We start from the raw sequence: 14,394 nt of genomic DNA, 5'->3' as shown, positions 1-14,394 counted from the left end.
TTGAAGGCACACAATAACAACAATCCTATAAATGTGGGAGGCAATATCTTTCACCCACTCTGTGTGAAAGACATTCAACTATACCATGCTTTTCCAGATCTACAATCTGGACCTTGACTATTTGTCTGAACATCCCTCTATCTTGGTTTTCTCATGTATAGACAGATTCCTCAGCTTCTTGATCTCTGGACTGCTAATTACTCACGTGACTTCTCCTCAAAGTGAATTATGATAATATAGTTGAAAGGCATGTTTCTCAAGCATTGGGAAAAATGGCAAAGAGAATGAGACTCATCACAGCTCACTCTTACTTGATGAAAAATTCACACATGGTTGTTTCATATAGAAAATTGCATTTTTTCCATATAAAGCAGCGGTATTTTTCATGTGCAGAAAATGCTGAAGTTGCTACCCTTCAGCACAATTCACACATAGTTTTTGTACAGAATGTTGTTTCTTCCTAGTGAAATGGTAGAGTTTGGTTGTTGGCCTCCACAGGTGAGAGACCAGCATTAATTTGTCCTAGCACCACATATATCATGTGGGTAACAATTCTTGTCCTCATAGCTGGTCTCTGGGTCTTTGCCCTCACCAAGGGCCATGTGTCTTGGAGGCTTACACCACTTGGTCACCCTACCAGTTTTTAGCTGACCTAGAAGCAGCCCTGAGTTCAGAGATAGAAAATGGAGAATCTCTGAACACAGTGAGTTCCTTAATAAGTTTACCCAAGCAAGTTTGCCCATTACTCAGGGATGATGAGAATGGTAGTCCAGCATTTTAGGGACTAAAGTTTCCAAATTTGTAAAATAGGTTTTGAAATATTGGCCCTAGCAACTAGCAAACACTTTCCACTTTATCACGAGTCACTTGCAGAGTCGTAGGACGCTTTTGCCCCAGTTGAGCCACAAAGTTTCACGCCATCCATCAGATGACTCAGGCTCACTTCGGACTGGGCTCTGTGGCTCAACTGGAGTGCAAGCATCCTAGGACACTGTGCCAGGAACATGGGAGACTTCCCGTTTTGCATTGCAAAACACGGGACTAGCATGGGGGGAAGCCACATGGCAACACTTCCCCATATGTAATGAGGTCCAGAGAGCCCTCTGCATCATCCAGGCAAAATAAGCTTTCAATGTCAAATGCCTTATCAGCAGAGTAATACATTCTGCTCTCTGCTCTCCATCTTCCAGCAGAAACCACTGGTTCCATATCTGAAGGGGAAAAAAAACCACTTGTAGCTCTGGCAGACAGCAAATCATGAGGTGGAAAGATTTTCTCCATTAATTATTGAGTTTATTCTGCCAAATCTTGTACTAGAAAGCAATGTGTAAGTGTTTCATCCATAACTCATCAAGAACTATACTTTCATTTATTCTGCACATTCGAATAAAGAGGAAAAGGTTAGCTTTTAGTGCTAAAAAGCACAATCTGTAGAGAGAAGCATCGAAAAGCAGAGGTGAAGAGAAGAGTCAACATCCAGAAATTTTGTTGCTAATTGTACTCAAGATAGCTTTCTTTTGAAATCTATTTTTATGTGTTGTTATTATTATTACTACACAAGTACAGTCTCTAGACAGCTTGCAGGAAACAGTAATTTAACATTCCAAATGTGATTTGAATAAAGCCAACATTTTTTTCTTGCTGTAACTGATGCCAAGCATGTGTTAAAGTTAACGTGTTCAGACCCTGTCTCATTTTGCCTGGAGCAACATGATACAATTAGGCACGTGCAAGTCCTCTAGTTTGGGTGCTTTTATGGTTTATTGTTCTATTTCATGGAGCACTTGAGGATTATTTCATGATTGGGCTATGTCATCAAACCCTGTCCCTTGTCTGACTTTCTTCATGTTGCCATAATGAAATGTCAATGCAGACTGCCTTGTTTTACTGCTTTTAAGCACCAGTCTCAGACAACAAATATCAGCCTCTGTTGTTGCAGCCTTTAATTTAGTCTACTGTCCAGGAAGTGGCCTGTTCATTGCTTCTCCCTTTTAACTAACTAAAGAAAAAACTGGTTTTGGGGGCAGGGAGAGGGAAACAGATGTACTTTTATAAAGTACAGAAACATTGGTCATTTATTTCCATGATTTCTACAGACTTGTAGATGGAGCAAATTGTTTTAAAGAATGGCATTTTCATTCAGCTCTCTGTACTTTCCAAGAAAAGCACATGGTTCCTGCCATTATTTGGTTTTAGGTCCCACCCCTGTTATTTTTTGGACATCTTAAAAAATCCCCAGACAGCAGGCATGTAGCCAGGGAGGCGGGGGGGGGGGGGGGCTAGAGGGTCTTCAGCCCCCCCCCCCCCCAAATTCTCAGAGTGGTCCGCGAGAAGGCCTTACATTTATTACTTAAACTGTTATGTTTATTCATATCATGATCTGATCACCATGTTCAATATATTCCATATGCATGGGGGTATTGGGATAATGATACGAAAGATTTGCTAGGGTAGATCCTCTGCCCACCCAGACTCAGCCCCCCCCCCCCCCCCCCCGAAGCAAAATCCTAGCACCCCCAAATCAAAATTCTGGCTACAGGCCTGCCAGCAGCTTTATATTCCCCATTCAGAATTTTGATTTTTTGTATGAAACGCTGTTCTCCAAATGACACAATCAATGTACACATTCATTGAGAGATTTCCTGAGAGAGGTTGGCATCCTGTTAGTGGCATATATGCACACACACATTTCTCTTACTTTTGTGGATCCTGCAAAGGGATGGTATTCCCTTCCTCCCTCTATAGTAGCCAAAACCCTCCCATATATATATTTTCCTATTAGTGGTGTGCAATTTGGTTAAACCACGTGCCATTTTCGGTGTCCGGATTTCGGTGCCCCCCCTCCCGAATCTGCTTTTCGGGACCCTCCTGAATTTGGGTGGGCAAAATTCCATTTTTCAATATAGTAGTCAAAAGTTTTTTTTTTCTTCGAGAAGATCTAGCCCATTGGCAGCAATGGGGGAGCTTCCAAGGCTCCTCTTTCTATCATTTTAAGAAACCACTTTTTCTGGGATCATTTTTCCTCATATCCTTCGATAAGACCTGGGGCAAGCCATCAGACTTAAGAAACCACCCTTTTTTGGATCCTTTCCCCTTATATCTTTCATTAAGACCTGGGTTAATCCATCAAACTTAAGAAACCACCCTTTCTGTGATCCTTTCTCCTTATATCCTTCAATAAAACCTGGGTTAAGGCATCAGACTCAAGAAACTACCCTTTCTGGCATTGATTGTCCTCAACACCCTTTCAATTAAGCTGAGTTAAGGCACCCTTTTTAAACACTTATTTCCGTTGGAACCACACCACCTGAAGAAGCATTCGCCATTCTTAAAAAAAGATATAAATTACTTCCTCATTTTATGGAAGCTTTAGAAATGGCAAGATACCTCTACCCCACATTTGAAACTTGCCTTCTGTGAAGAGCACCATTGGTAGCAGTTTCTTAAATATGTAAATTTATTTATTTCTATTTGAGTCAAAAAGCAAAGCAAACCATGCAGAGCTGTGAGTGATACTGAGAATTTAGATCACCAGCAGACTGAAGCATGATCTGTCTCTCTTAGAACCCTCTCGCAACAGAAAAATGGAGGCCCAGCTTGATTAAAAGACAAGTCATGGCTTTCTTCTCTTCTGATTGGCTCAACAGGCAGGAATCACGGGAAAACCATGTGCGGGCACATGACTGCCTCTCCGCACTTCATGTATAGCTGTTTGAAATCGAAAGTAGCCATGGTCACCAGTCATGTGGTCTGTTGTGCCTAGAAAAAATGGTGGTGCCACCCATGCCATTACAGCTGGCCAAAAGAGTCAGCCAAATCAGCTGCAGCTCATTTTTAAAAATGGATCTGTGTACAGCCCTATTGCATACAGAACCCTGGCAGTTCTCAACAATGATTGACTCATTTTGCATTTGGCTACAAGGATATAACTTTTCTGATCCTGCCTGTTTGACTACAGGCATATAGTATTTCTGATCCTGTCTGTTACCTATGAGACACTTGTCTAGGGGGTAGTGTTTCATGGTTTAGCCTAGTGTGGATTTGCATGCAGAACTAGTGCTGAATTTATAAAACATTCAAAGTAACTTGTAAGAGCATTGGCTTCCTTTGAAGTATCAAAACATACCTGTAATTTTAATGGTTTCGTTCATCACCCTTTTTTTAAAAAAGAATCCTTAAAGTTTCATAAGTCTCACTAATGAGACCATGAAGAATTGCATTAAATGTTGCTTAGCATTGTCACGGTAACTGAGACTTGCCTGAGGAAAAATGTAGGTTATTGTGTGTCTTCTTACAAAGGATGTAGGTTATTGTGTGTATTTTGCAAAAGATTACTTAAGAATATAACAATGCAATAACAAGGTTTCAAATGTTTTTGACCTATAACTCTTATTTGACATGTGGTTAGAGATGGTATAAAATAATAATATCCAAAAACAGTTGTCCATCCATGCCACAGAAGATCATAGTTCACTTGCACTATTTATTTTGAGAATTGTTCATTTCTATATTGGTCTACTCGAATTCTTAGTTGAGATACCATCTGCTGAATGGAGTGAAAAAGCTCTTTATCATAAACTAGGTGTGCATTTCAACGTATGTTTTGGGACTTTTCCAGTCATTTTCTCCCCAATTGATTACTGTACTCTGGTGTTCACTTGAGGATCTGCCATTTGTACACTCAGCATATGGAAGAGAGGGTTGAGTAGCCCATAAATTATACTCTAATACACTGCAGGCACATATGTTGACTCTATCCATAGGCTGCTGCATGTTTGACATCAGTTCATAACCATAAAAGTAGACCTCATCCATATCAGTGGAGCCCCTAATAAGCCCTTGATAAGCCACATTCACATAGGACCCATTCAAGATGCCATTAAATATGCAGAGATTAAAGTGTGGCTTGCAGTTATTCCATGGACAAGATGCGGATAGCTTGAACATTTATGATGTACAACAAACATCTTCAATGATGAGTAGCACATAGAAACAAAACCCACCCAAAAACACCAAGTTTCAGTGATGCAAATGAGTTATCAATGATTTTCTCTGTGATATTATAGCTGGGACTCATTCACATATTGAGATTTAAAGATGGTCTTAAAGCTAACCTAAAAAATACTGAATAAACACAGAGAACTCGGAAGCCCTGGCACTTGAGCATTCTAACTGGAGGTCAGTTGTTATGAACAATGCTGTGGATTTTTAAGAGGCAAGAATAGAGGGCAAAAGGGAGAAGTGTGCCAAGAGGAAGGTACCTTCCATCTGGAAATATATGTCCCCAATGTGAAAGACCATGCAGATCCAGAATAGGTCTCCACAGTCACTCATGGACCCATCTATAAAAGTATGCAACATACATTCATTTTCTTGCCTTCTTAATAAGTACATAATAAAAAACAAAAACAGAAAAAGTCATTTGTATGATCTTTGACAATGTTGAAAAATGCTGGAATACCTATCCCTCCCCCTTATATTGAGTCATAATAATAATAATAATAATAATAATAATAATAATAATAATAATAATTGTATTACCTGCCTCAAGGCAGAATACGACATCATTTAAAAAAGAGATAGAACACTATACAATAAGATGTACAGAGTTAAACTACAAGTTAAAATCTACTAATAAAATGAAGAATAAAATTCACAACTTAAAATTGACCTGGTAGGTCTGCCAGAAGAGATGAATCTTCAATTGTGTCTTAAATTCCTACAGCTGATTTAGCTGTCAAATCTCTTCTGACAGGTCATTCCACAGTCTTGGGGCGGCCAATGAAATGGTCCTCTGGATGACAGTCGCCAGTAGGACTTAGGCAGACTGAAGTAGGACCTAAGTGTGAGAGTAGATTCTATGAGAGAAGACAATTCTGAAGATAAATGTTGATTATGAAAGTGAACCCAAATCAGGAATTTTATGCTCGCACACAATAAATGTGAGGCTGTGGTGGTCACACTTACAACTTGAATTGTGTTTACCATCTTTGCCACTTTGAATCCTATATGAAGAAAGGTGGAAGTTGAAGGAAGGAAGGAAGGAAGGAAGGAAGGAAGGAAGGAAGGAAGGAAGGAAGGAAGGAAGGAAGGAAGGAAGGAAGGAAGGAAGGAAGGAAGGAAGGAAGAGTTTTCAGTATCTGCTTCTCACAACACCCTTCCAAGCTAATGTTGTCCTTATCTATAGGTAATGCATTAAAGCTGGGAGGCAGACATGTTCCAAAACATATAATATATACAACATGTTAATGAGATTTGTAAACAAGAACTATAAATTTAAACTGAATTTGAGCACTGGACAGCCATTCAGTTTGAGTTAAACCATAACTATTGTGCATCTTCATTAAAATAACAATGGAATAATATTCTGAATAAATCTGCTATCTAGCAATCCAGTCTTTACAGAACTCTGTTGGGAGTACACTATTCTTCAGGAATGATGGAACAGTTAATATGAATAGCAGATAATCATTCATACTTAAACAACTTTAATTTCCATAGGAAAAAAAGTAAGAATGCATCAAATTCCTAATAAAAATCATGGAACTTGGAAGCATTTATCTGTGACTTGATTATGCCATAGTTAATGTTATAGTGAATGCAGATAGCACATTTTAAAAGACCTTTTTAAGCCAAGTAAATGGTGTGCACTTTTAAAAATACATAATCAAAAACATTGAGACTCAGCTTCAGGATAGGCTGAACAACAAAATCAAGGCTATCCCTTCATGATTTTTCTTTTATTCCTAGGAGCTGAAATTGGAGAAGGCCTTTGACTGTATATCTGCTGCCTACTATTGTACCGGTTTTTCAAGGCTATCAAAAGAATACATCAGGGTGAACATAATAGTTGAAACACAATTGCCTTTCTCCAGGGTGGCCAGAAAAGCTATGTCTGACAGCTGGAGCTTTAGAGCAGCTGACAAGTTACGTTTTTATGACCAGCTTGAAACAATCTGTTTCTACGTCTCAGGAATTACCAGAGCTTCTCTGAAAAGCCAGGCATGCCTTCAGAACCCCAACACACTCCTGTGCAGAAGTGAAGTTTAATTAAGTTACCTACTGAGAAAGCGGCCACAGGGAAACTTCTGAGCTGAGCCTTGGATTTTCAAGTCAGTCAAGGGCATCCATAGAAGACAGATTTTTTTACAACCCAGAGAGTGTTTGCCCGGGTTCCTATACAACCTGATGAATGATGCAACTTAAAAGTCCACCTAGGAATTGTACTGGACATATTTTCAACTGGAAAAAAACAGATACATTATTTTTAAAAGAATATTTAGAACAAAGATAGATTGTTTAGCTATCACTAACCAGCTAACTAGATTTATATTTCTGAATGCCCTCTTTACCATCTACTAGGATCAACCAACAGTATGATTCTGCTTTGTCTCTAAAATAAATAAATAAATATTTGATTTGTTAATATCAAAGTGCAAGTTTAAACTTGTCTTTGCAGTCCCTCTGAAAGGTTCATTCTCTATAGTTCTGTAAAAATACTTAAGAGCATTATGATACACCTGTGAGTTGGGTTAACATGTGAGGAAGATAAAAGTCTGCTCATCCAAAGTCAGACCATTTGACTTCATAGTACAGGGGTGCACTAGGATGTCATGGCTTTCCATATAAACACATTGCTTGATGTACTGTGTATGAGATAAGTAGATACCAGAAGGGAGGGAATGGAGTGTTGAAGTGAATGCTGACTGGTGTATTTCAGGAGACCTTCGTAAGGCTGCTGGTGAATGACAACTGAGGGCACTTCCATACAGGCATTTAATGTGGGCAAAAATGGGTTAAAATAACCTGTTGTTACCTGCGTTCTGTACCCACACCTCCCACAAAACCCAGGCTTCCCCAGGTGGATGTCCCCATGTCATTCTGAAAACTTCCAGAATGGCTTGGGCCACCTAACTCCCTCGCCCAAGCCTTAAATATAGCCTTAGTTACCTCTAGACTGGACTACTGTAATGCACTCTACGTGGGGCTTCCCTTGAAGACGGCCCGGAAATTACAATTGGTCCAACCAATTAATGATTAATAACAGGGGCAAATTACAGGGAGAGATCCACTCCCTTGTTTAAGGAGCTCCACTGGCTGCCGTTCATCTTCCGGTCCCAATTCAAGGTGCAGACCATCATCTATAAAGCCCTGAACGGTTTGGGACCCACCTACCTCCGTGACCGTATCTCCTTCCATAAACCTGCCCGTTCTTTGCGATCATCCGGGGAGGCCCTGTTATCACCATTGCCTATATCCCAGGCTCGCCTTGTAAGTACAAGGGAGAGGGCCTTCTCTGCTGTGGCCCCCCGACTGTGGAACTCACTATCTACTGAAATTAGGCAAGCTCCCACTCTGTTAGCTTTTAGGAAAGAATTGAAAACATGGCTCTTCCGCTGTGCTTTCGGTGAGTAATTTCTGTTATATATCTCCGTATTACTCCCTTCCGAACATCTATCCTCTAGATTACCCCTTCCAAATGTCCCTGCCCATAGTGGAGTACTCCTCTGTCCCTCTCACTCCGGGTTTTATCTCTGTGTTCATGCGGCCTGCCCTTGCTTTATTGTTTTTTGATTTCTTGATGTTCTGTTTATTATTATTTATTGTATTTTAAATGGTGCTATGATATGTTGTTTTTATATTTTATTATGTTGTATTGCTCTGGGCATGGCCCCATGTTAGCCGCCCCGAGTCCCCATTGGGGAGATGGTGGCGGGGTATAAATAAAGTTTTATTATTATTATTATTATTATTATTATTATTATTATTATTATTATTAAATATAAAGAAAAATGACCCCTGGAAGGACCCGGGAGTGAGTCCCCACAGGGCCCATACCCCATTAGATCCAGGCCTTTCAGGAAGACCCGGGTCTAATGGCGTATGTAGTTAATTAGACACAAAGCAGGGTTTCCCTGCTTTGTCCTGAATTAATCCTTTTTTATCTGAGGCGTCATTTGGATGCCTCATATAAAAGTCCAACAGGGCCCACAATTTGGGCCCTGTCTGGAAGAGCCCTTAGTTTTCAGTTTGTTTTCTGAAGCCCCTTCTACACTGACATATAAAATCCAGATTATCTGCTTTGAAATGGCTTATATGGCAGTGTAGATTCATATAATCCAATTCAAAGCAGATAATGTGAATTATCTGCTTTGATAATCTGGATTATATGGCTGGGTAGAAGGGCCCAGAGCTTTCCCTTTTTGTAACACCAACTATAAATGCCCTCAAGATTCCTATCGGGATTTATACTCCTTTTATCTTCACCAAGATTCAACCTTTTTACCTTCAATGTTTCCACTGCAGGTGCCATGTCTGAAACCAAGTTTTCAGGATTATAGTGATTTCAGAGACCAAAAGTGTGTAAAACCAAAAGCAAAAAATTATTTACCAAAATTAGACATAATGCAACAGATTATATAATTTAAAATATCATTCTCTTTCTTCTCAGACTATATCAGACCCTTACTATTTTCTCTCACTCCAACTGTAGTCTAACTCTCTTACATCTTTATCTATCCTATGTGCACGTTTCTTTAGCTTTATGCTAACTCAGGCCCCTTCTACAGAGCTATAATTCAAATTATCAAAGTAGATAATCCACATTATCTGCTCTGAACTGGATTATATGAATCTACACTGCCATATAATCCAGTTCAAATAGATAATCTTGGTTTTATATATCAGTGTAGAAGTGGCCTCAAAAAGCAAAATGAAAACTCAAGACTCTTCCAGACAGGGCCCAAAATGCGGGCCCTTTCGGGCATCTGAATGACGCATTAGATAAAAGAGAATTAATTCAGGATAAAGCAGGAAAACCCTGCTTTGTCCCGAATTAATTACATACTCCATTAGACCCTGACCTTCCTGAAAGGCCAGGGTCTAATGGGGTATGGGCCCCGTGGAGACTCACTCCTGGGTCCTCCTGGGAATCAGCTCCCACACCCATCTTGCTTCTTGGGGCTTCCAAAATCCCAGAGAAGCAAGGAGGGCACCCACTGTCTTCTCAACTCCCCGCACCCCTAAAAATACCTTTAAATAAAGAAAAACTTACCAGGCCACCATTATGCCTCTCCAGAGGCCTACTGGCATGTAGAAATGACACACAAGGAGGCGAAGGGTTGGGGGGCTATGAGTGATTTGTCTCAGTGATCAAGAAAAGCCCTCATGCTATGTGTTTGTAGGCATTACCAATTGGTAAAGCCATGGAAGGCTTTACCAATTGGTGGGTTCAGTGAAAAGACACAACTAATCAGGTTCCATGAGTGAGATTGTCTAAGGGGAATTCTTTTAGTTGATAGTACGAATGTGTTGTTCTTATTAAAACAGAAAATATTACTAATCAATTTGCAACTTGTAGGATGTAGCTATAGCTATGGATCTGAAAGAGACTTCAGTGATATCACAATCCTCCATATGATCAAGGCTTCAGGACTCAAAAGAAGACTCGCTACCGTTAAGAAACCAAAGTGCTACATTTTGCCTTAGTCTTAAATGCCATAGAAGAACCCAGTGCTGACAGTTTTTAAAAATATTTTCTTTTTGAAAACACACAGTCATTCACAGTCATAACACAGTTATCTGTGCCTTATGTAAAGCTGGTTTATTCATCCACTGGCCGGGTTAAAGGATTTGGAGGCGCCAGTAATACCAGCTTTAGAGGTGTAAATTACAATCTCTTGTATATACACTGAAAGGCTCTCCAGAATTCACAAGTCTTTAAGACTTGTTGAAACTAGAGAGAACGATCTTCCCCAACTGCAGCTGATAAGATTAAAAGCCACTGAGCATTTGTACTGTGAGCCAAAAGATTCTTAGATTAGTTTGTCCAGACATATTCAAAAAGAAATGACGTCCCTCCATGAATTCACTGTACGGTCTGAGAGTCACAAGTAGCTCTCAATCACACTGTGGATCTATCCCTGCCTCTTTCACTCATTCACTTTATTGGTCAAAATAAATAACCATTAAGCGAAATATGTATTCCTTGTTAATAACTCATGTTTTCTCTGACTTTGACAATTCCTCAGAGAAATGTGGTTCAGAAATCAGACTGTAAACTGCTATAAGCCTATGTTTATATTCTGATGACCAATCACAAAAGAAAGTGTGCTAAATATAGGACAGGCAGTATAGAAGATTACATGCTGTGACAAATAGATGACTTCTACCACTAGAGAAAGCACTCTTTGAAGTATGTGCTAGTTTCACCCCATCTCTTTTGGAATGCCATTGCTCATTCTCTAACATCTCATAGCCTTGGCCTCTAGTTTCACAGGAGAGGGACTATTTTCACACCGGCAACAGCTTTGGCTGAGCAAAGCAACCAGCAGCTGTGGGTAGAGTGAGAATAACCACACATACAAAAAAACCTCCTCTACTTTCTTACATATTGGGGCAATCTAAATTGAGAAGACAAATAATTGAAGCGACATGATATCGCCTCTTTAAATGGCCATGCTTTTTACTCTATTGATGCTTGGTGATCTACTGTGATTGTTATATATTTTATATTGTGTATTTTATACTGCTGTATTTTATTGTACATTGTTGGGCTTGGCCCCATGTGAACCGCCCTGAGTCCCCTCGGGGAGATGGGGCGGGATATAAAAATAAAGTAGTAGTAGTAGTAGTAGTAGTAGTTGTTGTTGTTATTAAATGGTATAAAATGATGAATTTCAATAGCGAGAGGTGTAAAGTGCTACACTCAGGTAGATCTCACCTGGAATACTGTGTCCAGTTCTGGTCACCAAAGTTCAGGAAAGATATGGACAGGGTCTTCTTCACAAGACACAGAGTTAACTGTGGAACTCACTTTCATATAATGTAGTGTTAGTCAGCACCCCAAGATTAGACAAATTTATAAGTGATAGGGCTATAATAGCTACTAGGCATGATGACTTTATATTAGAATTGTGCATAAATTCCCTATTTAGATCAGAGGCCAATTAGGCCATTTGGATGTCGGACCTTATCACACTCCCCCCCCCCCCAAAAAAAATGCCATTTCACTAGCAAGCATGGCAAAACTGTAGGTGTGCTCCGGTGTGGCAACACTTCCTCCATCATATGGGGAAGCGGCGCCCAACTGGGGCAGATGTATGCTGGCTCCTAGGATGGCAGTTGGAGGTGGGGCCTCCATCGGAAGTTGAGGAACATTGTGAAAGGCTGTGTGTCAGGAATCAGGATTCTATGATCACTTAAATTTCTCACACAGCTTATAACGGAATGACTGAGTAGACTGAGAGGCTACTCCTTCATCAGGCAGGGGGGAATCTTTTTATAATCCCACCTCTGCCAACAATATAAGGAAGGCGCTGACACCCAATATATCGGACACCTCTCCACTCTACTCACGCTCACACGCAAGCACATGTATGTGAGAGGCGAGGATATACCGTTTGATTTTAGATTTTCATTTAAAATGGTAGCTGCCACCAACCTAAAATGTCTTTAGGATTTGTGTTGTTCAATGTGTCTGAGGCAAACTTATCCCATTCCCTGCCCACACTGTTTCTACCCCTGGCTCCCAAACTGATGTTCAATATGAGGCTTTTCTGTGGTATTTTATTGTTGTATTGCTGGAACGTTTATTAAGGCTTCTTGATGGAAAATATACACTGTGGAGGCTTTTGAAAATTGAAAATAGAATAAAAAATTATTTTCTTAAAAACAGGTAAATGATTACTGCAGAGAGGTTCATAAGCCTAATCGATTACAGACATTCTTCAGCTTAACTTATTTGTATGCTTCAGGTCACTTCACTTAGTTTCAAACAGTTCCAACCAACCAATCTATTTATTGGTCACAAAAACCCTCGCTCTATTTGCTGAGAATAGTCATGAGTTCCCCTGGGTTGCTAATTAACTCTAACCTAGAGTCCTTCTATTAACCAGCCCAGTAGTGAGAGTCAATCCCTTGAGTTATCTTCCCCTCAAGAGATCCAAACTGCCTGACCTAGCCTGTCAGTTTCCACAGCTTTTAGTTCTCTCTCTCTCACACACACACCCTCCAAACTCCAAAACCGAACTGTCCTCTTCAGACCTCAAAACAGAACTGCCTAGAGCTCTTTTTTTTCCTCTGCACTCTAAGACTTGGCTCCTCCCATCTGCTCTGGTTGGCCAATCCTAGGAGTCTCTCTCTAAGCTCCTCCCTCTTTCTAACCACACTCAAGATGGCTGCCTGGCATTCATCTACAAAATGGAGGCTTGCCTCACTCACTGTTACCCAGGCTTCATTCCAGGTCTAAAGGTTCACTACACAGCTCTTCTATAGTTTAGCTTCTATATTGGGGTAGTATACTTCTGAGTATACATTATTAAGAGAAACAGGAGAGGGGTAGGGGGAGGGAGGGAGAGATTTTGTGTTCAAGTCTTTCTCATAGGCTTTCCATGAGAACCTAGTCAGACATTGTTACAATAGAGTACTGAACCAGATATGCCTTTAGTTTGATCCAACATGGTTTTCTTATGTCCCCATCATTGCTCTCTCCTGTTGACTATATGCAAGTCGCTTGTCCATTCCCCAAGATCTTTGTCATCATCCCCATCCCTCTTGCTCCTCGTGCTGCAAAAAAGGCAATCTGTTTCATTGTCCTTCCTACCCTCCATCACATGTGCCTCGTTCTCCAACACTGGATGACAAGAACAAATATCTGAAAATGGGTGGATGGGGGTAAACTATAAGAATAAATAATGTGAGTTTACCAGAGTCAACATGCAAGCGGAAACTGGAAATGTCATCTGAGATCTTATTTCATGCTGGTGGAGCATAAAATTCCAACAGTATGTTCATGATTACACTCCAGAGGGCAAAGTCTGTTCCAGTTTTCAAGCTATATAATAACAACCAGATGGCAGCAGGTGGCACCTCCATGGCCAGTCAGTGGCCTATTAAGAGAAGGGAATGGGTCTGCACATGGGTTCCTTCTGGCAAACAATGCATAGCCATGGGGAAAGTAACACTAGGAGAAAATTCACTGGAAAAATCACAGAATAATGCATTGCACCAGCATTGTACTTTCTTTTACAATGTCCAAGAAATAACTCATACCCGCCTATGCCAGCAAAAGTTACTAAAAGATTCTGCTTCTAAAGTCAAAGAGATGCTGAAAATCCCACTGAAAATTGTGGTGTGAGGGGGGAGGTTTCACAAAAGAACATTGGAACAAGGATCCCTAATATGCCTCAGTATAGGACCCTTTGAAGTATGTGTGCATTAAGAATACACACTTCAAAGTCTGTGTATTAAGTCACAATTCTGTTATGTTATATTCATGCAAACTTTTACATTATACTGAATTATGTACTTAATGGTCATAGCAGATGTAGCATATTTAGTATATACAGCATGTCCTTCCACAAAAACTTGCTGTGACCTCCCTGGTACTGCAAC

This window comes from Anolis carolinensis, chromosome 5 (assembly GCF_035594765.1).
Source record: "Anolis carolinensis isolate JA03-04 chromosome 5, rAnoCar3.1.pri, whole genome shotgun sequence".
Lineage (NCBI taxonomy): Eukaryota > Metazoa > Chordata > Lepidosauria > Squamata > Dactyloidae > Anolis > Anolis carolinensis.
The sequence above is the reverse complement of the archived record's forward strand: the minus strand, read 5'-3'. Positions refer to the sequence as shown.